General features: G+C 35.6%; 2 pseudogenes; one reads left to right on the top strand and one right to left on the bottom strand.

Moving 5' to 3' along the window:
* The first annotated feature begins 7,477 nt into the window (after positions 1-7,477).
* Positions 7,478-7,576, top strand: LOC133289961 (small nucleolar RNA R71; annotated as a pseudogene).
* On the bottom strand, positions 7,496-15,994 carry LOC133289959 (zinc finger BED domain-containing protein RICESLEEPER 2-like; annotated as a pseudogene).
* Positions 15,995-24,794: the final 8,800 nt, after the last annotated feature.

Raw genomic sequence — 24,794 nt, 5'->3', positions numbered from 1 at the left:
ATTTTTCACCGGGCTTGACAATGGTTTGCAATACAGGCTCAACTGCCCCCATTTTGGTCTAAGTCTCAAATTCTGGGTTGCTTCTCCTAGGAGGGATTTCTACCTTCTTCGAGTTCCTCCTAAACTCACAACTGGTGCTATTAATGTAATCACAGTGCCTGATGTTCAGAAGCTTCTGAATAGTATGGGCATCATATTTGACTTTCTTGCCCCTCACCCAGCTGGTAAAATGCCTCTTACCACCCTCATCACCATTGTATGCATTAGCAAAGAATTCCCTTGCTATAGCTGGGTTGCTGTCCACCAGAATCTCACCAAAAGTTAGCCAGTCCCTCTTCTCCAACTGGGACTGGAACTCAGGATACTCATCCTTTTCCAAGATGAACTTCCTATCCCTAACAAACGGCCTGGAAGAGGTCTTGGTGGTGAAACAGACCTCGTGCTCAGCACTCTTCCAAAAATGGGCATCATATATAGGTGGAGGTGGTGTAGGCTCAGAAGCCTGAGGTACCCTGGACCTTTTCTTCCCTGACTTCTTAGGTGGAGGTGTAGACATGATCCTGAAAATCAAAAGAATTAAGTCAGTATAGCATTTTAGAGCATGAGATCCAATTCCCAGATTTAGAATTGAAGTAGTGATGGAACTGGATCCAAATCATGCAAGTAAACACCCCCACAATGCCCAAAATCAAAACCCTCAATTATGTATGCAGCAGTGCCTAGGCGCTAAAATGTTCACACTGAGCGTTTTAGCGTTCTGGCCTTAAACGTGTATGAAACTGGCCGAGCGCTAAAACGTTGGGTGACCAGCGTTTTACTGTTCTGGCTTTTCTGGGTCAGGCATTATGTCGAACACCTTGTGTGTGTGTGCATATGGCATATTGTGTAAACCGATTGGGGATACCCCTCATCCCCAAAAAATAAGGAAAAACAGCATCATCACACATGCATGAACATATATTTACAAAGATAATCATTGAATTACCAACATAGTTCATGAATCAAGTTATGGAAACCCTAAATAATGTGGAAGAAAAACAAAAATAATACAAATGATGGAGAGGAAGAAGATATTGAAACATACCTGGATGGAATATGAGGAAATGTGAGGAGAAGTGATGAAGAACGATGGAAGAATTCAATGGTGTAATATGAGGGAGAGTGAGTGAAAAAATATACATAAGAGGGTGAGTATGAGAGAAGTGAGGGAAAACCCGTGTATTTCAAATAAGTGACAGGGCGCTAAAACGTTGAAACCAAACGTTTTAGCGCCCAGGACCAGAGAAATGTGCACACGTTGTGTGCAGCACCGCGCTAAAACGGTCACCAAGGACGTTTTAGCGCGCTGAGCCAGAGTGCTTGCAACTGGATGCATTGGGGAACGCTAAAACGGTCAGTATGAACGTTTTAGCGCTCATGACCAGAGAGTTTCATTGTGATGCAACTCTTAGAACGCTAAAACATCCAGAATGGAAGTTTTAGCGCCAGCACTTGTCAAAAAAAAAATTTTCCCTTTTTTTTTTTTTAATTGGTATCAACATGAATGTTACATACCTGATACAGTGGGTTGCCTCCCACTCAGCGCGTGTTTAACGTCGCGAGCTTGACGGTTATGATCTAGTTTACCTCCAATAAGGAAACTGAAATCAGTTGCCTATCTGCAGCACATCCGATATAAAGTTTCAACCTCTTACCATTAACAGTAAAACTCTGGTCAGAGTCCCAAGAACAAATTTCTACCGCTCCATAAGGCTTCATGCTCTTAACTACAAATGGTCCAGACCATATGGACTTCAGCTTCCCTGGAAACAATTTCAACCTGGAGTTGAATAACAGCACTTGATCTCTCACCTTGAAATCTTTGGGTGTGAACTTCCTGTCATGCCACAGCTTAGTCTTCTCCTTGTATAGGCTGGCACTCTCATAAGCAGACAAACAGAATTCATCTAGTTCATCTAATTGCAGTAGCCTTTTCTCACCTGCAGCTTTGGAATCAAAGTTCAAGAATTTGACAGCCCATAATGCTCTATGCTCCAACCCTACAGGCAAATGACATGCTTTCCCAAACAACAACTGAAATGGAGACATTCCAATAGGAGTCTTGAATGCTGTCCTATATGCCCACAAAGTGTCATCAAGTTTCTTGGACCATTGAGTCCTAGCACTTCCAACAGCCTTTTCCAGAATTCTTTTAAGTTCCCTGTTGGAAATCTCAACCTGACCACAAGTCTGTGGGTGGTATGGAGTACTTATTTTGTGCCTTAGTCCATACTTTGCAAGATCAACTTCAACAAACCTGTTATCAAAATGGGTTCCCCCATCACTTATTATGGCTCTTCGAACTCCAAATCTCACAAATATGTTCTTCTTCAGGAATGCTATCACAACTCTAGCATCATTGCTCTGTGTGGCTATGGCTTCAACCCACTTTGACACATAATCAACTGCCACCAGGATATACTTGTTAGAGTAGGAAGAGGGAAAAGGTCCCATGAAATCCATACCCCAGACATCAAAGATCTCCACCTCCAGGATATTATTCAAAGGCATTTCATGTCTCCTGGAGATGTTACCAGTCCTCTGGCAGTTGTCACATGCTTCCACATATTTCCTGGCATCCTTGTACAATGTGGGCCAGTAAAAGCCACTCATCAAAACCTTGGCTGCTGTTCTCTCACCTGCAAAGTGGCCACCATAGGCTGAACCATGACAGTGCCATAAAACACTCTTTTGTTCCTCTTTTGGAATGCATCTTCTGATTACTCCATCTGAACATCTATAGAAGAGGTATGGTTCATCCCAGATGTATCTCCTCACATCATGCAGAAATTTCTTCCTCTGCTGGTAAGTGAAATCCTTTGGCATGGCTCCAGCAGCTCTGTAGTTAGCAAAATCAGCAAACTATGGTGGTATGTTAACAGACAATACTTGATCATGCATCAATTGGGAAACAATGCTTATGGCCAGTATTTGTTCATCAGGAAACTCCTCCTTGATCACCACCTCTGGACCCTCTTGTAGATGTGTCTCTGTGATCCTGGATAAATGATCAGCCACCAAGTTCTCCACTCCTTTTTTGTCTTTGATCTCTACTTCAAATTCTTGCAGAAGTAACATCCATCAGAGTAACTTGGGCTTAGCATCCTGCTTTGTTAACAAATACTTCAAAGCTGCATGGTCAGTGTAAACAATAACCTTGGACCTTAGCAGATATGACCTGAATTTGTCAAATGCATACACTATTGCCAATAACTCTTTCTCTGTAGTAGCATGATTCTTTTGTGCTTCATTAAGAATTTTACTAGCATAGTAAATGACATGCAATAATTTATCCTTCCTTTGGCCTAACACTACCCCCACAGCAAAATCACTAGCATCACACATAAGTTCAAAGGGTAATGAAAAATCAGGTGCCATGATTATAGGTGCAGTGATCAACTTGTCTTTCAAAACATTGAATGCATGCAAGCAGTCATCAGTAAATAGAAATTCTTGATCTTTCCCTAACAGCTTGCGCAATAGTTTTGCAATTTTTGAACAGTCTTTAATAAAACGACGGTAAAATCCAGCATGTCCTAGAAAACTCCTCACACCTTTAACATTTATGGGAGGGGGTAATTTCTCAAAAACAGAGATCTTGACCTTATCTACTTCAATCCCTCTGTTGGACACTTTGTGTCCCAGAACAATCCCCTCTGTCACCATGAAGTGACATTTCTCCCAATTTAGCACAAGATTGCAATCTTGGCATCTTTTCAAAACACAATCCAAGTTTTCTAAACATGCATCAAAAGTAGGACCAAACACAGAAAAATCATCCATGAAAATCTCAATGCATCTTTCTACCATGTCAGAGAATATGGAAAGCAGGCACCTTTGAAAAGTTGCTGGTGCATTGCATAGCCCAAAAGGCATTCTCCGGTATGCAAAGATTCCGTAGGAGCAAGTGAATGCGGTCTTCTCCCAATCTTCTAGAGCCACAGCTATCTGGTTATAGCCAAAGTATCCATCCAAGAAGTAGTAGAAAGCATGTCCTGCCAATCTCTCTAGCATCTGGTCCAAAAATGGAATAGGGAAATGGTCCTTCCTGGTTGCTTTGTTGAGTCTACGGTAGTCAATACACATCTTCCAGCCAGTCACTGTTCTTGTAGGGATCAGTTCATTGTTCTCATTTTTTACAACAGTCATCCCTCCTTTCTTGGGCACTGTTTGAACTGGACTCACCCAAGCACTGTCTGAAATAGGGTAAATCATCCCAACATCTTGCAACTTCACCACCTCCTTCCTCACTACCTCCTTCATAGTGGGGTTGAGTCTTCTCTGTGGTTGCCTCACTGGTTTGACTTCTTCCTCATTAATATTTTGTGAGTGCAGAAGGAAGGGTTGATACCTTTAAGATCTGAAAATCACCAGCCCATGGCTGTCTTGTTCTTCTTGAGTACCTCAACCAACTTCACTTCCTCCCCTTCAGACAAGAATGCATTGATTATGGCTGGGTAGGTTTCATCATCCCCAAGGAACACATACTTCCTCCCCTTCGCCCCTGATTGTTGTAATTCCTCTGGTTGTTATGGTCATACCATACTCCATTAACTTCTGCTTGTTCAGCAGGTCTCCCACAATCACAATCATCTGTAACTTGGCTTTTCCCACAAATGGCACACACAGAATTCTTGTCCACAGAAGCAACCTTCTGAGAAGAAAGCTGCTTAGTGAGAGAATCAAGTTGTTGTTGTTGTTGTTTCTGCACTTGCTGCATCTGGTCATTCTTGGCTAGTAAAGCATCATAGCCATCCAATTTAATAATCCCTATTCTTCTGTCATTCACTGGAGCATTATCAAACTCCTGAGATGCTAAGGACTCAAAAATGTCAAGGGCTTCCTGAGGAGTCTTGGTTGTCAATGAACCACCAGCTGTGGCATTCACCAATGTCCTAGTAGTGGTTGTCAACCCCTGGAGGAAAATTGCTGCTTGATTCCATACTTCTATCCCATGTTGTGGGCATTTCCTCAAGAGTGTCTTGTGTAACACCCAATATATATCCGGTAATGTTATCATAATATCGTATTAAGCTGCGCTTAATTAAAATGCGGAATTACTTTTTCTTTTCAATTATGATGCCATTAACATTACCAACTTGCTTAATAATCAGTTAATAAAACATCGTCTGTATGTAATTGCAATAAAACAGCTAACTGAAATACCTCATAACATAGATAATATAATTGTGGCTCTAGTCACGGAACTACAACAATGTAGACCGGACCATCTAACAATTTATACAACTCCAAACTACAAGTACTAACAGAAAGTGTCATGGACAATCCCCATGCTCACTCAAATAAGGCAACATGCCCAACATCAGTCTCAACAGCAACATATCATAAATAGCGGAAAACATAAACAGCATCCAAATCCAGTCATGCTAACATATAAGCAGAAACAACATAGTCAGCTAAGCTCCGGCCTCCCGCCGCCTGAGGCATCAGTACCCATACTACCTGATCCTGAAATAAGCATTCCCCAAACGTGGGGAAAGATCTCTAATCTAGAAATCTCAGTAAGTCAGTGAGTCCTCAAGGATCTTCCACCCCAAGCTCACTTACATGTGCAATATAAGTTCAAAAGCAGTTTATCATTTATCATTTCAAAAATAATGCAATGCAGCAGATAATCATGCCATGTGTGTCAATACTAATCTACTGGCCAGAGACAGTGCAGGTATACGTCTATCACCTACACACCGTGCAAGTACCACTTGCATTCACCCCGGTACACCGTCTTGTATGGCGCCACATACTCAGGCTTCCCGTCAAGATGAAACAACACATGCATATTAAAAGCCATTACATGTAAAGTTCAATCAACATATCAAATATCCAAAAGCATGTACACAGCATGCATAAACCATACCCCCATGGGACATGGTGGAACCACAACATGGCTAAACCGAGGACATGAAAGCTTACCTTGCAAGCTAACTCCAAAAGCCAAGAGTCCACAGCTCAAAGCCCGAACACAGCAGATTCACAATCTGTTATGGACCAATACGATATCAATAATAATGCAACACAAGCATATAACTTAAAGACAATGCCTCTCCTTACGTTTTACGTCTTAAGGCTCCATACCAAGCCATAAGTCCTTAATCACAACGATTCTGACTTAGTTCATTAATTACAGAAGTTCAACTTCATCAATCTAGGGTCCACAAACCCCCAATAGCCTACTGTACACACAACACAGCTATTGTTCTACGAAATCCTAGAATATCCGGATATTCAATATCCGGATATCTCACTGGACATATCCGGATATTGCATATCCGGATATCCAGAATCCCATATCCGGATATCTATTATCCGGATACACAAAACCCATATCCGGATATCACATATCCGGATATTCATCGGGCACATATCCGGATATTTCATGACAGAATGCAGAAAATTCATTTCGTGAAGATATCCTTCCAAGGTTGGGTTTTTAACGATTTAAAGCACCTAAACATGCATTTCTAGGTGTGTTCAACATTACCCCACAACAAGTTATCATCTTTAAGCCTTAACATGCATCAAGCTTTCATTTTTAAGCATAAAACTCAAGATCAAAGGTGACAAGGCTTACCAAAGCTCAAACTCAGAAAAAAGGTTCTCTTGGAGCTCACACAACAGCTCCAAGGTTCTGTCTCTCTGCACACGAAAATGTAAGTTGAAGGTTGGTCCTTTCTCCACAAAGAACACACCTTGAAGCTTAACAAGCCAACTCCAAGGTTCCCACCACTCAACTCTCCAACTCAGCCCTCAAAGCTGACTCCCAACAGCCTCCCAACTCAGAACACCAGCCTCTACACACTCACAAGGCCACTCACACAAGGCTCAAGTGTTTGGAGGTGAATAAGATCAAGAAAGGAAGTGTCTTGGACACAAAAAGGAGAAGAAACCCCAAGGAGCAGCCAAGCTGATCAACCACCCTCACACACTCACGTAGAGAAGGTAATATGGCATAGGGTTTAGTGCCCACTAAGGCTTAAATAGCCCACTTAAAGATTAACACACAGTATTAACTTTAATTTCTACGCTTAGCATTTTAATCCCAAACTTTGGATTATGAAAGTACATAATTTTCTAAGATTTATCATATTTTTCTTATAATTTTCTGAGCACTTTTCCGGTACGCGCTTTTCCAAGCCAATACCGGTTTCTAGCACCAGTTCTCATTATCTGGACTTGAAACTCGTTTTACAAGTCCTACATATTATTCTAGTAATTATCATGCACTTACATTAATTTTCCGGGATACTTTTTCGGCACGCATTTATACCGACTAGCAGAACCGGTATCTGCACTTTTCTTCCGAAAAGCGACTTTCAGCATTCTTAATCACTTAATACGATTATTAAGCCTCATAAATAATTATTAGGGTCAATTATGGAATCATTTCTTATTTTCTCATAATTTATTAATTAAATTCCTTAATTAACGGTGCGGGTTCTTACATCTTGAACCTCTCCCAGGCCTCATAGATAGACTCTAACTCTTTCTGCTTGAATCCTGTGATCTCATCCTTCAACTTTGCCCTCTTGGATGCTGAAAAGAATCTGGCCAAGAACTTGGTCTGGAGATCATCGCAAGTTGTAATACTTCCTTGTGGTAGTGACTGTAGCCACCTCCTGGTATCATCCTTCAGTGAATGAGTAAAAAGCCTCAAAAGAATGGCATCTCTGGACACTCCATTAATTTTCACAGTGTTACTCAACAGCAAGAAATTTTCAATGTGCAGGTATGGATCCTCTGCACTTGTTCCAACAAACTGTTCTTTCTGCACCAACTGTACCAGTGCAGGCTTCAATTCGAAATTGTTGGGCTTACTGTAGGTCGAACCACACTTCCAATGGGTGGAATGACAGCAGGAGTCATGTAATCTCCCAATGTCCTCTGTGGTGGTTGCACATGATTTTCTGGCATAATCTCTTCCTGTACTGTAGCACTTGGTTCACCACTTGATTCCTCCCTTTCCAGTAATTGCCTTCTTCTAGCTGCCCTCCTGTTCCTTCTAATTGTCCTTTCTAACTCTGGGTCAAACAACAAAGAAGTTGAATCAAAAGTACCTTGCATACACCAGAATTAAAATGGAACAAAAATTCATACAACAAAAATATAAAATGCTGAAAATAAAAGATTCAATCTTAACAACTAATGGTATTTGTCAATGTTGAAACACAATTCCCCGTCAACGGCGCCAAAAACTTGTTGTCAGATTAGCAAGTGTACTAGTCAAACAAGTAATAAAATGATGAGTAAAGATCGTTCCCACGAGAAATTGTGTCAAGCACTGACTAACCAAATATTGTTAAGTTGAATCAACCAAAAGATTATGAATTGCATTTATTTCTTGTCACCAGAAATTGAATTTGAATAAAATTAAAGAATTGATAAACAAATAAAATGTGAATATAATTTAAAACAAGTAGTCAGATGTCAATTTCCCTCAAGAATGAATTTATGGATGAACCAATTTCCATGATGAATATCTACTATCTGATGTTGATCAACCTTTTTCTTATCATCAAGATGTAATGTCTTACTACCTTGATAGACACATTAATCAGAAACCCCAATGTCTTGGCGATTCCTTTCTTAATTCATGCATTAAATACTAAGGTCTTAAGATCACATCAGAAATCCTAGCATCAATGTCTTGACTACTAGAACACTAATGATGAAGTTGTCAAATATAGAAACAATGTAAACATGTCTGTTCTACACTACTCCTTAACATGAAGAATTAATCAAGACAACTTCATACAAATCACACAATAGATAAACAAGATATCTAATTAACCATTCATAAATTCAAACTTGAGTTCCATTGAATCAGACTACAAAGGACTCTACTCGGACATAATATAAATAATAACAAGAGAAGAAAGATCAAACTCCATTGTCATGATAATGAGTCTTCAATCTCCAAGCAAAATTACATAGGAAATACTAACTTATACAAACTAGTTCTAAAGAATTTGGAAAGTAGAGAGAGAAGTCAGATCAGAGGATCTTATATAGGAGAAAAAGATAGAATGAGATATATATGACAAATGTGAAGGCCCTTGCCTTTTATAGTGTTACAAATTATAACTGAAAACTAACATGGGCGCTAAAACGTTCATGAATGGGCGTTTTAGCATCCATGTTTGACGGATGCCCAACTGCTTTTAACTAACTTGGGCGCTAAAACGTGAACTGTTGAACGTTTTAGCGTCCATGTCTGGTGAATGCTCAACTGCTTTCAACTGACTCCAACGCTAAAACACTTGGTTTGGACGTTTTAGCGTTCGAGACCAGAGTCTTTTTCCAACAGCATGGCGCTAAAATGTTTGATCAGGAAGTTTTAGCGCCCAAGACCAGCAACTTTTGTCCTCAGATTGCAGCAGCGCGCTAAAATGTTCTGTGTGGACGTTTTAGCGCTCGGCACCAGCAACTTTTGTCCTCAGATTGCAGCAGCGCGCTAAAACGTTCTGTGTGGACGTTTTAGCGCTCAACACTTAGGCATTCTCCTTTTCTCTAGAATCTTCTTCTTTCTTTCTGCTGCTCCTTAAGCTTCATTTCCCTACAAGACAGTGTAATTTTTCAACAAAGCTTTTAAAACTTGTACTTGAGGGAATTCCAGGACATTAACCTCTTTTTCATCCAATTAATCACACAAATTGATACTAATTCATGCTGAAAAACCTGATGAACTAGGGGTTTATCACATGGCTAAGTAGAAAACCATAATTGAAATTAAGAAAATAAAGAAGAGCAAAAGAGTAGAAGAGAGAAAACGTAAATTGCAATTGAATCTTTAAACTGTAAAAACATAAACTCTCGAAACGAAAACTAAAACTGAATCACAAGGTCTCCTAATCATGCCTTTATATAGGCTCTACAAGTTTGACCTATTATAAAAGAAAATAAAAAATAAATAATAGATTTGGGCCTAATAAAGATTTGGTTCCTTATTACAAACTTATATCCAATTAACTAATTAAAATTGCACCAACTCGTGATGCATTTGGGCTTGATTTTCGACCATCCTATTGTCCGAAATGGGCTTCAATGGATGAAATAGTGATTGTAGCCCTTTCTGTTAGCTGCTAAACGCAATAAGAACAGAGTCAATCGGACATCTACAGAGTTAGATATGGCCAAAATACGAAAGTAGTGTAAATTTGGAAAATTCTGACGAAAATCAATTAAACCCAATTAAAAAGTAGAATTCTAATTTGACCCAAAAGACCATTATTTACACACTAAACAATCCAAAAATCACTATTCACGAGTAACAAATAAGTGTAATAAATACTAATTTTCATCCCAAAGCTTCCAAGCCAATCTTTTTGTTATCTAACCCATCTTCCAACATGTTACCAACATATTAACAACCTCTAAAGCTTATATTACCAACACATCTCTACTTTACACGCCCAAGATATGATTTTTACATGTTAAAATCTATTCTTTTCATAGAAACTCAAAGATGAAAGGTAGAAACATATACCCAAAGCTCAAAATAGAGGAAATGAGTGCTCTTTGAGGTCTCTAATCCACTATATAGCTCTATCACACAAGGCACACGAATTTTGACTCCTAAAGCTTGGTTCTTTTTTACAAAGATGGCTTCTTGATGGTTCAATGAATGTGCAAATTAAGGGTGTGCATGGTTTAGGTCGGGTTAGTTTTTGTGCCGACTCGACCCAACTTGGTTTTTATAGGTCAGGTATTTTTACCCGACTCGCTATAATTTGATCCAAGTCAGGTCTGACTTGGTTTGGATTTTTTTTGAACTAGTTCAGAATTGGGTCGGATTTGACCTGACTTGGTTTCTGAAGTGGTTCTGACTTGGTTTCTGAAGTGGGTCAAATCTGACCTGACCCGTTTTTGACTTGGTTTCGTCACAAAATTTCTACATTGCAAACGATAAAAATTTCGTCAAAAAATTATTTTTTCGTCGAAATACTTTTTGTCGAAAAGCGACGGAATTTTTTCTCTAATGAAAGTTATACAAAAATAAATTTTCTATCGAAATTTAGTTTTCGTCAAAAGTTTTGACGAATATGATTTCCTCACAAATGTTTTAACCGAAAAAAGAATTCCGTCAAAAATTTTGACGGAATGTTTTTCGTTCAAAATTTCGATTGGAATGGTCTGACGAAAATTTCGACAGAAATTGTTTTGAGGGAAATGTTTCATTCGAAACTTTCGATGAAATTTATATTCTCTAAAGAATTTTGACACAATATTTTTTCCGTCAAAATTTTGTATTGAAATATTTTGTCAAGAATTTTTACGAATATTTTTGACAGAAATGTGTTCCGTTGAAAATTTTGATGAAAATATTTTTTATCAAAAAACTTGACGAAAATATTCGATGAAAATGTGTTTTGCTAAAAATTTCGACGAAAATTTTTTTTTGTCAAAAAGTTTAACGAAAATGTTTCCGGTGAAAACTTTCGTCAAAATTTGAATTTTGTAAAGAATTTTGATGAAATTTTTTTCCGTCAAAAAATTTCGATGAAAATGTGTGTCGTCGAAATTTTTGATGAATATGTTTTTTTCTGAAATATTTTGACGAAATTTAGATTCCGTAAAAAGATTTGACAAAAAAAAAAATTTCCATTAAATTTTTTTACAGAAATATTTTTAGTCACAAATTTTGATGAAAATATTTTTCATTAAGTTAAAACTTTTCTTTTAATGTAATTGTGATTTTTTTTTCACATAATGGGTCTGGGTCAATGGGTCATTATTGAAACAAGTCATGTCTCAAAACTGACCCAAATAACAGTGGGTCAGTATTTAAACCGAGTTCAAAAAAATAGCTATTTATGGGTCAGGTCAAGGGCAGGGCAAGTGAACCAGTTTTTTTGCACAACCCTAGTGCAAATAGCTCTAATCCACACAACAAAAAGGGCAACCCTCAATCCTCACAAGATAAAAACTAAAATACTTCAAGAATGAGTTTTTCTCCCTCGAGACACAAGCTTTCAAGTGTTTAATGTAATAGTGTAGAAAAGAAGCGAGGAAATGTGGAGTTTTGACATGATTTTATGAAGAAAGACATGAGCTTTAATGGAGAATGGGAGAAGGCAGAGAGTAGTGGATTTGTCTTCTAGGGCTTTAGAAATGAGAGAATACAATGACAAAGAGAGAAATAGTGTTAAATGGGTCTTACTACTCTTATATGCACTAACTCAGCTAATCCTCACATTAACTCTTTTCTTAGCTTAACATAGGTGTCTCTTATTATTTTTATCTCACTAACATTTATGAATAACGATTATTAATTTATTTATAAGTTTTTGGCTAATTTCGTTGGTACACATCTTTGCCGCGAAATAGGGGTGTTCGCGGTCTGGATTAGATCGGTTTTGAACCAAAAAACCATCCGATCCAATCTCATCGGTTTGGTCATTTAATAATCCAATCGGTTTGGATTTTTTTTCAGATCCGATCCGATCCGATCCAATTTTTTTCGGTTTGGATTGGATCGGTTTTCGGTTTTTTTAAAAAGCCTAAAACAGAATTTATAAAAATTATTTTTACCAAAAACAATTTTATCAAGGCCCTTAATTTTTCCAAAATTGCCTCCACATGTAATATATAAACAGAGCATATCTTAAGAAAGTACAAAAAAGGCCCTTAGCTATGTGCTTAAATAAATATACCAGTCAGGCTCCAAGTAAGTTCAAAGTACAAAGAAGGCCTGTGACAAAATTACAAAACCTGACATCAACACAACATATTGTAACAAGTAAAGGGAATGACAAAGTCTGCATAAAAATACATCTAATTTTGACCAACAAAAAAGTAAACCCCATTTTTCCCTTAAAAAAATTTAACATATAGAATGACATTTAAAAATCTTCTGCTAATACTTGGGGTCCCCAATCCTTTGAGATAGAGCAATAAATTGTAGTTGTTCAGTGCCAAAATCTGCTACAATACTTTCACCCTTGGGAAAAAAAGAGGACAAAAAGGAATTAGAGACTTTAAAATGAAGTTTATCTAGAAATTATGACCAATGAAGCCAGAGTCATGAATGCAAAAATAATGCTCAAGTGAAAATCAATTAATCAAAAAACCAATAGAACTAGCACATAAAGTCTCTGATCTAAAATCAAATGTGTAAATGGCCTTTGCAATCCATAAGGTAATGAGGTACCAAGCTAATTTTGATATTACATAGAGGTTATTCCAACACAACAAAAGCACTTCAATATCTAGCTTTTGTTACTGTTAATTGGTAAGACAAGTCCTAAATGGCAGATTATAATGACACATTGCATATAACCTCATCAACTTACATCATCAACTTTTAATCAGAATCCTCACCAGAATCATCATCAACTTCAATATTGGGAGAAATATCTAAAATAATTATAATAAAATACTGTTAGTAACTTAACAAGTAGAAAAATAAAAAAATGATATAAAATTAAAAAATTATACAAGTAGAATAAAATTAATCACCTATCTCCATCTTTATAAATTCTTCTATAAGCTCTTCTACATCATTGGAAAAAGGAGTGGACCGGAACCAATTTTGTGCACAAATTAATGCTTCAACTGTCTTTGGAGTAAGACTACTCCTGTAGTTGTTAAGAACTCTACCCCCAGTGCTGAATGCGGATTCTGAAGCAACTGTAGATACTGGCATAGCCAATACATCTTTAGCTACTAGACCAAGAGTAGGATATTTGGTAGAATTCACCTTTCACCAATTCAAGATATCAAATTTTTGAGTTCCTTTCTCTAGTGGTTCCATGAAATACAGGTCCACCTCATTTTTATTCAAGGTCTCACTCACAGTTATGTCCCTCTCAAATTCACTTGCAAATGAAGAGTTATCAAATGCTGCCAAATCAATGTCTTCTATCTCATGATCTTTGGTGGACAATCTAGAAAGATTATTTCCATGAAAATCTTTATAACTATGGAACATCTTGTTTAAAGTCTCCCTAACTCTAACACTTAAAAATTCTGCATCCTCCCTTTCATAAAGCTTCTCAAAACTCCATTCCACAAATCGTAATTTATATCGGGGATCAAGTATCACAGCAATAAAAATCATCATGTTGATATTTCTAATGTTTCCCTAATATTTGTCATGCTTAGCTTTCATTTTTTCAGCCATGGGCCCAAGTAATAGATCCATACTCCTACTCCATGTCTTTAAGTTATTCAATATCATGCAAAACTCATGAAAATATTGAGAAGAAGTCACATATAAAGAACCAGACACTTTTTCAGTGACATCATGAAATTTTTTCAAAAGTCTCACAAACACTCGAGCATTATCCCAATCCTCAGTATTTGGAATTCCACCTTGCATCATTGCATATTCAGCAACACGCTCTCCTAACCTTTTAAATGCCTTCTGAAACTTTAATGCACTTTCAAGCATAATATAAGTAGAGTTCCATCTAGTAGGAACATCTAATTGCACTATGCCACCCTCTTGTATCCTACAATCTTTTATACAAGTCTTGAATCTATCCATACGACTAGGGGAAGCACGCATAAATCTAACAGCATTTCTTATTTTAGTAATTGAAGCATGCAACTCTTTCAATCCATCATTGACAACAAGATTTAAAATATGAGCACAACATCTAACATGCAAATATTCACCTTTCAACGGATGTGCATTCCAATCCTCCATTCTAGCTTTCAAGTAAGCAATAGCAATATCATTTGAGCTTGCATTGTCAACAGTAATAGTGAAAACCTTCGAAATTCCCCAACCTAGAAGACACTTCTCAATTTTTCTTACAATAGTCTCACCCTTGTGATTCTTGATCAAACAAAAATTCAATACTTTTATGCAATTTCCAATCACTATCAATGAAATGAGCAGTAAGACACAAATAATTGAGATTTTGCACAGAACTCCAGCAATCAGTTGTAAGACACACACTTTGACTCAGAACACTAAAGATAGATTTCAATTTTTTTTTCTCATTTAAATAGAGATTCCAACAATCTCTAGCAACAGTAATCCTTCCAGGAATATCAAACTTAGGTTGCACAACACTTACAAAATGTCGGAATCCCCCCCCCTCCACAAACTTAAATGGCAACTCATCAACAATGATCATTCTAGCAAGAGCTTGCCTACAAGCTTCAACATCAAAAGATACACCAACAAAAGCTTTACCAATTCCTTTCCCATCTTCTTTTTTAAATTGTTGGAGACTAAGAATTGATTGACTAGAATCATTTGAATCTCTTGGAAACTTTTTACATTGAGCCAACAGATGATGTTTCAAATTACTTGTGCCATTTTTATGTGTATCACACATAAGTAGCCCCACACCATTTACATTTAGCTCTCGGATTTAATGTTTTTGGATTAATTTCTTTATCAAAATGATCCCAAGTCCAAGACCTAGGTCTAGTAGGTTTTCTCTTACCCGAATCATCTTCTTCAGCTGAACCTTCTCCAACTTCTCCAACTTCTCTGCTCTTTCTTTTTTTGCCATTTTTGTCCTTTTTTGGCTTCTCTGAAACTGGATCTGGAATGGTTTGACTTTGAGGCTCATTAGTTTCAGACGATGTCCTATTTATGGACTCAAAATCTGCATTTTCACTAATCACTCTATTGTTTTGTGCCTGCGCGTATATAAAATAAGATAATTAATAAATAGACTAACACTAAAATTGAAAGATAAAACTTATGCTTTATAAGTAATTAAAACTTACTTCAAACATTGTTGGTACCATCCAAATCTGAACTTTGCGCTCAAGTTCTTGTATATAGCGGGCCTTTCTCTCTTTTGAACGTGCAGCAGATTGCCTATTTGCGAGGATTCTATACATAACAACAATAGTTGTGAGAATAAAAAAAAAAGTCCACACCAGCTATTAAAATACAGTTATTAAGTGAAATTAAAGAGCAGTGTCTATCGCCTAAACCTCACGCTCCCTCACTTTTGCTGCTTCCCATCCCCATTTTAAATGATCTACATTTAACGTCTCTGCCTATTCAGAAATTTTAAGTTCGAACATTTTATAACTATTATATTGTCATTAGATTTAACATAATCTAGACAAAAACAGGAAGATTCTTAATGACAAACGAATTTAAATTGTGGTCGGCGAATGCATTATATTGCGGTTTTGGAGGTCTCCAGACCTACACAACCGGAACAAAGCCTTAATTGCTGCTGCGTCAGCCACATTTTCCTACAATTGTCTGCAACTTTTGTAGTCCCAATACAACGGCAATCTAAAACCTTCCTCCCTGTCTAATCAGAAACCGTAAGTTATCAATTATAACGTCACTTCCCTTTTCAGTCATATAACTCATATCCCATTCCGATGCTTCAGTTACTGCCAGGGTTTGGGAACTTGCTTCTACAAAACACTAGAATCATATAAAGGAGGAATTTTCCACAGCAACCAACTTATACAATTGAATGATCAATGTAGGATACATATAACACAGCAGAGCTAGCTTTGTGTAATGTAAAGATACGCATGTAAATCTATCCATGCATAAAGTCATGAAAAACACAGCAACTATCAAATATCAAAGCCAAACCAAATATCAACTATCAATTAAAACTTACTTCAAACATTGTTACTTGCTGCCTACTTATAATTAATAAAACTTATGCTTTATAATCAATTTTCAACGCACACGAAGATTTGGATGGTACCAACAAGCAGTCGGTTAAACATCCAGTGTCACTAAAGCTATTTACAATAGACTAAGTGGGAAGATAGGCATCCCTAAAGCTATTTACAACTCAAAGCAACTTCATGCACGAGGAAGGAACAAAGTTCCCAACAAGCTTTCATTTGATAACATATCACCTAGTCTGGTTTCTTAACCTTTTTACAAGATCATCAGTATCATAAAATTATAAATCCATTCTAATTTAAACCAAAGGAAGGATCTTCTCATTTTAATTTCCAAGCTGTATTCATAGCACATAAAACATTACATAGGCAAGGTCCCATCCATCAACAAGAAGCATCAAAATACTAACATCAAGGACCCAAACCAAAGACAATATGAAAAAGAATAAAAACAAAATCAAGTTGCATAGAGAAAAAATTATTTCAAAAAAATAAATTTAAAAATAAAAAACTTGGGAAAAACATCCTCTGCCAAGCAAAAATCCGACAGTGGGAAGAACATCAAATCAGTCATGGAACCCGTAAAAAATCCTACACACGGAGCAAGAAAATAAAAATAACATTCGACGAAATCAAGCTGACACAGCGCAGTGAAATCATTGTTGGAAGAGAACATATAATAAGTGATTTAAGAATAGACAAAGTTGCATACCCGTGGGAGAAGATAGCTTATGCTCACTTTCCTTTGCACAATTACAAACTGACCCAATCTTGAGCAACAACAACAGCTTTTGAGCAACAGCAAACAACTACTTGTTAGATCTTGAGAACAAAACGGCAAAGAGAAGAATTAAAAAAAAATAACAGAGAGATTTATCCATGTTAAAATGCAGTCAAAATCGTAAATAAATAAATAGAAGAGAGAATGAAATCTGTTTCCACGGGCTTGAAAAAAGATGTTTCGAAAACACGAAATTGCATGCTTTTATCAGTTGTTTCTATGTCCCCAGACTCCCCATATTGGGTCACACAAAAAACAAACCTGTGAGATACAGGTTTTTTTTTTAAAAAAACTGTTATAAAAAAGTGACAGAAAATGGGAAAGAAAAAGATGGGCAGAGAAATGAGAAGCACGTACTGTGTTGTGGCGAGGAAAGGAAGGGATCGTCTACTCGTTCTTTGTGTCGCGAGGAAGGAAGGAGTCGCCGACGGGCACTGGCGGAGGCAGGGCGGTACGAATCAGGGAAGGAGAAGGGGAAATATCGGATTGCAACTTTGCAAGACTGCAAGACCGATTGGCGATTAGGGATTTAGGGTGATTGCATATCAGTTGGTGATGGGTTAATGGGCCACCAATATTGATTTTATAATTGAAGAACAAGGCCCCAGTATCGTGTAATACATGTATGTTATAAAAATATTGGATCGGTTTGGATTGGATCGGTTTTCACCAATCAAACCGAAAACCGATCCAATCCAGTCAAAATTTTCGGTTTTTTTTCGGTTTTCGGTTTTTCGGTTCGGTCACCGCGGTTTGATTCGGTTTGGATCGGTTGTTGAACACCCCTACCGCGAAATACACAGTATTCTCATTTTTCACTTAAAGGTAACATAATTTAAATAATTAGAATTTCATTCTAATTATCATACTTTAAATATTAAATTATTAAATAATTCCTAAAATCACTATTGATTTCTTTTAAGCTTTTGATATTTTTGTCTTCTTGCATTTTACCGCGAAACACGCAGTATCCACATTTTTTCACTAAAAAGTGATTTAATTTAAATAATTATAGTTTTCTACTAATATTAACATAAATATTTTTTTGTCATTTTAACTCCATAAAATTTATGGAATAATAATCACTAATTATCTTTAAGTTTCGGGTAATTTTGCTCACTGCATTGTTAACGTGAAACGCTCAATATTGACCTCTTTCTCAAAAAGGTGTTTTACTTAAATTAATTAAATTTTCCATTTAATACTCCTCATTTGATTATTATTGAATTTCTAAAATTTCTATTTAACAGTGCGAGTTCTTACATGTATCCATTAGACTCATATATGAATATTTGTTGAGAGTTTCTAAACACAAATTATACTCAATTTAAATCAGATTGCACATAATTCATGGTGATCATCATTGAGAGACTATTTTTGCATACTTTAAGAAAATCAATCTAATACCAATGTAGTTATCCCATGGAATCACCTTGTATCATAGCCCAATAGATCCTGTTGCAGTCTCACTTCAGGCACCACTTGGACCATGCTCAACCTTGTGTGGTCAAGCCTAACATTTTTTGGACTGATCAACTAAGATGATCATCATAAGCTATATGTAATTCTAACATTCTCCTTCATGTTGAACACTTTCTAAAGATATCCACAAATAACATGTGATATAAAAATGGAAACCATGATTCATGAAGGTTGACAATGATTTGGAGATTAGATTTGTAATTTAAATTTTGTTTTCTTTAAACTCACTGGTAACCAATGAGGGTTGGCACAATTATTCAAACCTTCCGCCCATGCTAGTCATGCTTGGTTTTGATTATGAGTTTTTCCTCTTTGGTAGGCTATTTATATTCTCATTTTAAATTCTCAATGAGGTTGGTGATTTTTCATGGCTTTCTTGGGGCATGACTCCCCTAATTAACCTAAACTCTTATGTAAAACGAAAAAAATAAAACTCTTACTCCTGTGGGTTTTTTTAATATGCTTATACATAAGATTCTAAATTATTTTGTTACAACTTTTTCGGTATTAAATCACAATGAAAATAACAACTATCCAAAAAATGCATTGAGGTTTGGAAAAGTTATAAATTAGAATCGTAATTATAAAACTTTTGACAAAGTGAATTTATTTTTAAATATATAAGGTGAATCCACTTTTATTTATTTGTTTGGCGGGTCTTATTTTAGCTTATCTTCTGTTTAAAAGATAAAGCTTAACCAAATATATTTTATAAAAGTTATTATCATAAAAAAAGGTTTCTTTCGTAATGAACATAATAAAAAACTTCAATATATTAATGGAAGTTAGGAAGAATTTAACCGAATGTAGGGGTCAAAATGGTAGTTAGGTATTAACTTTATCATTAAGCCTTTGCCTAGTAAAAAATGATAGAGTTATATGATTTGGTACATAAATAATTGAAATTTTATTTCCATGACATTATCGGAGATTGACCAGAAAAACATTGGGAAAAGATTAATAAGAAACGAAACTGAATACAAGCAAATTCTTAAAATCCAAGATGTTAAGAGGAATAAATTGTGAATATATTAAAAATATTTATTTTAAAATATTGTTATATTAAAAAAATTCTAAATTTATTTATTTAAATAAATAAGCATATGATAAATAAAAAATATTTGAAAAATATTTTTATAATTCATATATTAATATATAATTTTAATCCTACAACTAAATTTATTTTTATTATTAATATATTATTATATAATTATTTATTATTGTTTAAGAATTTTTTTCATTTTTTTATCATATTCATATTTAGCTAAATATTATACTGGTTTCCAATTATAAAAATAAAGCTTATAAAAATCACTTTAATAGATAATTTTTTAAATTAATAATTTAAAAAATTAAATTAAATTATTTACATAAATACCATATATCTTTAACTTTATTTTTTATATTCTTATTTTTAATATAAAAAATTATGTCAAACAAATTCTTAATAACTTTTGAAACAAGCTTATCTTTTAAACAAATATTCATTATTAAAATGATTTATATATTGGTATTGAATCTGTCTCAAATTATTATTTGTTTATCTTCCATTACTTGTTTAAATTATTGCATGACTTGGTCAATCATATAGAAATAAAGAGGATTAGGGTTCTAAATAGAGATATTTGGATTTTAATCTAGATAGAGATAAACGTCATTTTTTTACATATTCTAGACATAGACTTGTAGGATTTGCAAACTTGTAAAATTCACTGCACTTAAGGCTTAATATAAAAAATGAGTTTCTAAGAAATTATCAAATTAGGATTCTGATTAGGTTAAAGGGTTAAATAACTAAGACATTAGAGATTTAACCAATTATATTTTAGATCATGAATTGTTTGGAACAATAGAGATAGAAATTATTGAATTGAGTTAAACCAATTAAGGGTAATCAGAGGTGAAGTAAACCTAACTGCATTTTTTTACTACCCTAATTACACTTTTATTCATAATTTCAAGTTCATATTTTAAATTAATTTCTTTAGTCTGCATCTTTTATAAAAGCCATTATCACTGAAAAGAGTTTTTTTTTCCGTAATGAATAATATAATAAACTTCAATATACTAATGGTAGTTGGAAGAGTATAACCGAATGTAGGGGTCAAAATGGTAGTTAGAAATTAACTTCATCACGAAGCCTTTGCCAAGTATAATGTGTAATTATTCATTCCATAGGTTTAACCTTTCATATATCCCAATTACATACTCATTAGTGTATGTTTTTTCAAAACCGCTATAACAGTTTACAGAAACGCTACAACAGGTTTTATTGTTTATCAACATTTTCATATGTGGGTTATTATAATAATTAAGTGTATGGTTTGTGCAGGTATGAGATTGGACAAATTTTTATAAATTAGAAAAGAATTAAGATGGACAATATGTAAAGTTAATAAGAAAGCAAAAAGTTTATTCGTAAACTATAGGAAGTATCTTTGCTAATTTTAGTAAGTATTCCGCATAGGAATTTTTTTTATGCTACATTTTGAACCATATGTATGATAATTAACTGGTTGCAAACGAGGATGTTACGCTTTCTAAAGATAGCCACAAACAACATGTCATATAAAAATACAAACCACGATTCATGAAGGTTGACAATGATTTGGAGATTAGATTTGTAATTTAAATTTTGTTTTCTTTATACTCTCTATTAACTAAAAGCTCTTACCCCCACCAATGAAGGTTAGCACAATTATTCCAACCTTCCTTAGAAGCAATGCAATCTGGTTGGATATACGGACAGTGACTGGGCAGGATGTATGGAAGATCGTAGAAGCACTACTGGGTATGCATTCTATTTTGGATCTGGTGTCATTTCATGGAGTTCCAAAAAACAAGCCACTGTCGCATTATCCTCTTCAGAAGCTGAGTTTATTGCAGCAACTGCAACAGCATGTCAAGGAATTTGGCTAACCAGAATACTAGAAGATCTTGGACAGAAGCAAAGAGAAGCAACTCAAATTTTTTGTGATAATAAAGCAACAATAGCTATGACCAATAATCCTGTGTTTCATGGCAGGACCAAGCATATTGATATAAGGGCACATTTTATTAGAGACCTGGTTGCTGAAGAGAAGATAAACTTGCAATATTGCAGTAGTGAAGAACAAATTGCTGATATCCTCACAAAACCACTTGCACGAAGCAGACATGAGCAATTGAGGAATTTACTTGGTGTGTGTGATTTTGGATCAAAGGGGAGTGTTGAGAAATGATCCAAAATATGATAACTGTTTCAGCTATAATTTAGGAAAATCTAATCTGCCATCACTCTGTTAGTTAGGATTGTTTATATGCATTCCTGATTTTTCTCTTCATGTATTTGCACGTTAGTTCCACTCTCAATTAGTGGGAGTTGGTTTTCTTTTCAGTTATGTAAAATGCCTATTTAAAGGCTGTATTTGTGATTCAATAAAAATGTGGCAGAGTATTTTATTCAACACTGTGTTTGTTTTTGCCATCGTCTATTTTATTTCTGTTAAGTTCCAACAGGCTGCACAAGTAACGACATAAACAAAACAAAAATACAATATCATAAAAAAAAATCACTTCTTCATTGTTCCCAAGTATAGTGTTACTATATCACAAATTTTGAAAACCAATGTAGAGCATAACAGTATGTATTAAGCAAGGTTGTCAAACTCGTGAGTTTATTAGTTCATTAACGCTAGTGATAAGAATGTATCAACTCTGTTCTGTAACATGCAATCGAGTCATACTCGGCAATACTAATCAAAACCTTAAAATTACACTAAACTTTCTCACTTTTAATGTTAAGAATTGCTTACTTACATATGCATACTACGAATTTGTTTCGGAAAATGAAAATCATGCTGTGATCTGCTTGATTTAGATATCAATTATCTAACTTCTAAACATTGCATTACATATATATATTTTTTTTTTGGAATATAATGGTGGTACTTAGATTTAAACCTATAACCTCATGTAAACTACCCAAACACCCACCACTAGACCAATCCTAGTGGCTTAAATATTATGTTACTCTTCTTCTTCTTTTCAATTTATGACGCAATGGTAGTAATTTTGTTGTTATGGATATCAAAACATGTAGTTTCTATTAGGTATTTTACTAAAGTAAGTTAAACTGACCAAATTGACAATGAAAACCTTGTTATGTAAAAGCACTATTTATGGAGATGGAAAGAAAAAGTGCAAAGGGAACAAATTAGAAAGATTCCACTCAATAACACAAACTCCCTGTACATCTTCCCCAATGGACAACAAGTACTCCTTGACCTTATACACAAACTCAGCACCCATCATATTGTCAAGAGCGATATCAATATCGTAACAATCTTTTCCCAGAAGCTGCAAAACCAATCAAACACGAAACGAATCAATGGAAGAAGCAAAAAATGAATTAGGGCTAGCTAGCCATTTTCAGAGATAGTGAGGACCTTGTCGCGAAACCAGCCACCGGCGATTCAGAGATGAGTTTGGAGTTGGAAGTGACGAAGAGTGGCGAGAAGCCTATCGAAGATGCTCTTCTCGGTGTCGGAGAGTTCAATCTTGTCATGAACATGGAAAACCTGCTGCGTAGACATTGGTGCGCATACGCAACTCTGAAACGACGGCGTTGTGGTTCGTATAAGGGTTTTGGCGGGACGGTGAGAGTGGAGAGGAACAACAACGGTTCGTGTCAGTGACAAACAACCTAGCTTCGGTTTGGAAAGTAGCAAAACTAAGCTAGTCGCTGTTTTCAAAGCCAGTCTCATAGGCTTCCTTTTATTTTTTTATTTTATTTTTCTTATAAAAAAAAGAAAACGGTGTGAGACTGGAACCACTTTGCTTCTTCATCCCAGTGCCATACTGCTAGTGCTATATGAGATGAGACCGTTGAATTGGAGAGCCAATGGAAATGGATCATCCCAGAATAAATGGGTCGGGTTCTCAAAGGAAGTATGCAACAGATTTATTGAAAAGGTTCCATATGATGGGGTGCAAAACAGCTGCTACACCAATGAATACAAATGAGAAATTGTTGCTGAATGATGGTACTGAAGAAGCTAATGTACAACTATACAGAAGCTTGGTAGGTGGTCTTATTTATTTAACTCATACTAGACCTGACATCTCTTACTCTGTTGGAGTAATATCCAGGTTTATGCATACTCCTACAAAGCATCATTATGGAGCAGCAAAAAGATTTCTGAGATATGTAGCAGGAACTCTAGATTTTGGAATATGGTATAAGCAGGTGAAACAATGCAATCTGGTTGGATATACGGACAGTGACTGGGAAGGATGTATGGAAGATCGTAGAAGCACTTTTGGGTATGCATTCTATTTTGGATCTAGTGTCATTTCATGGAGTTCAAAAAAACAAGCCACTGTCGTATTATCCTCTTCAGAAGCTGAGTTTATTGCAGCAACTGCAACAGCATGTCAAGGAATTTGGCTAACCAGAATACTAGAAGATCTTGGACAGAAGCAAAGAGAAGCAACTCAAATTTTTTGTGATAATAAAACAACAATAGCTATGACCAAGAATCCTGTGTTTCATGGCAGGACCAAGCATATTGATATAAGGGCACATTTTATTAGAGACCTGGTTGCTGAAGAGAAGATAAACTTGCAATATTGCAGTAGTGAAGAAAAAATTACTGATATCCTCACAAAACCACTTGCACGAAGCAGACATGAGCAATTGAGGAATTTACTTGGTGTGTGTGATTTTGGATCAAAGGGGAGTGTTGAGAAATGATCCAAAATATGGTAACTATTTCAGCTATAATTTAGGAAAATCTAATCTGCCATCACTCTGTTAGTTAGGATTGTTTATATTCATTCCTGATTTTTCTCTTCCTGTATTTGCACGTTAGTTCCACTCTCAATTAGTGGGTGTTGGTTTTCTTTTCAAATATGTAAAATGCCT

The sequence above is a fragment of the Gastrolobium bilobum genome, unplaced genomic scaffold (genome assembly GCF_033153095.1).
Source record: "Gastrolobium bilobum isolate Gb01-03AN ecotype WA unplaced genomic scaffold, APGP_CSIRO_Gbil_v1 utg195070, whole genome shotgun sequence".
NCBI classification, from domain to species: domain Eukaryota; kingdom Viridiplantae; phylum Streptophyta; class Magnoliopsida; order Fabales; family Fabaceae; genus Gastrolobium; species Gastrolobium bilobum.
This window is presented reverse-complemented; position numbering and strand designations above follow the sequence as displayed.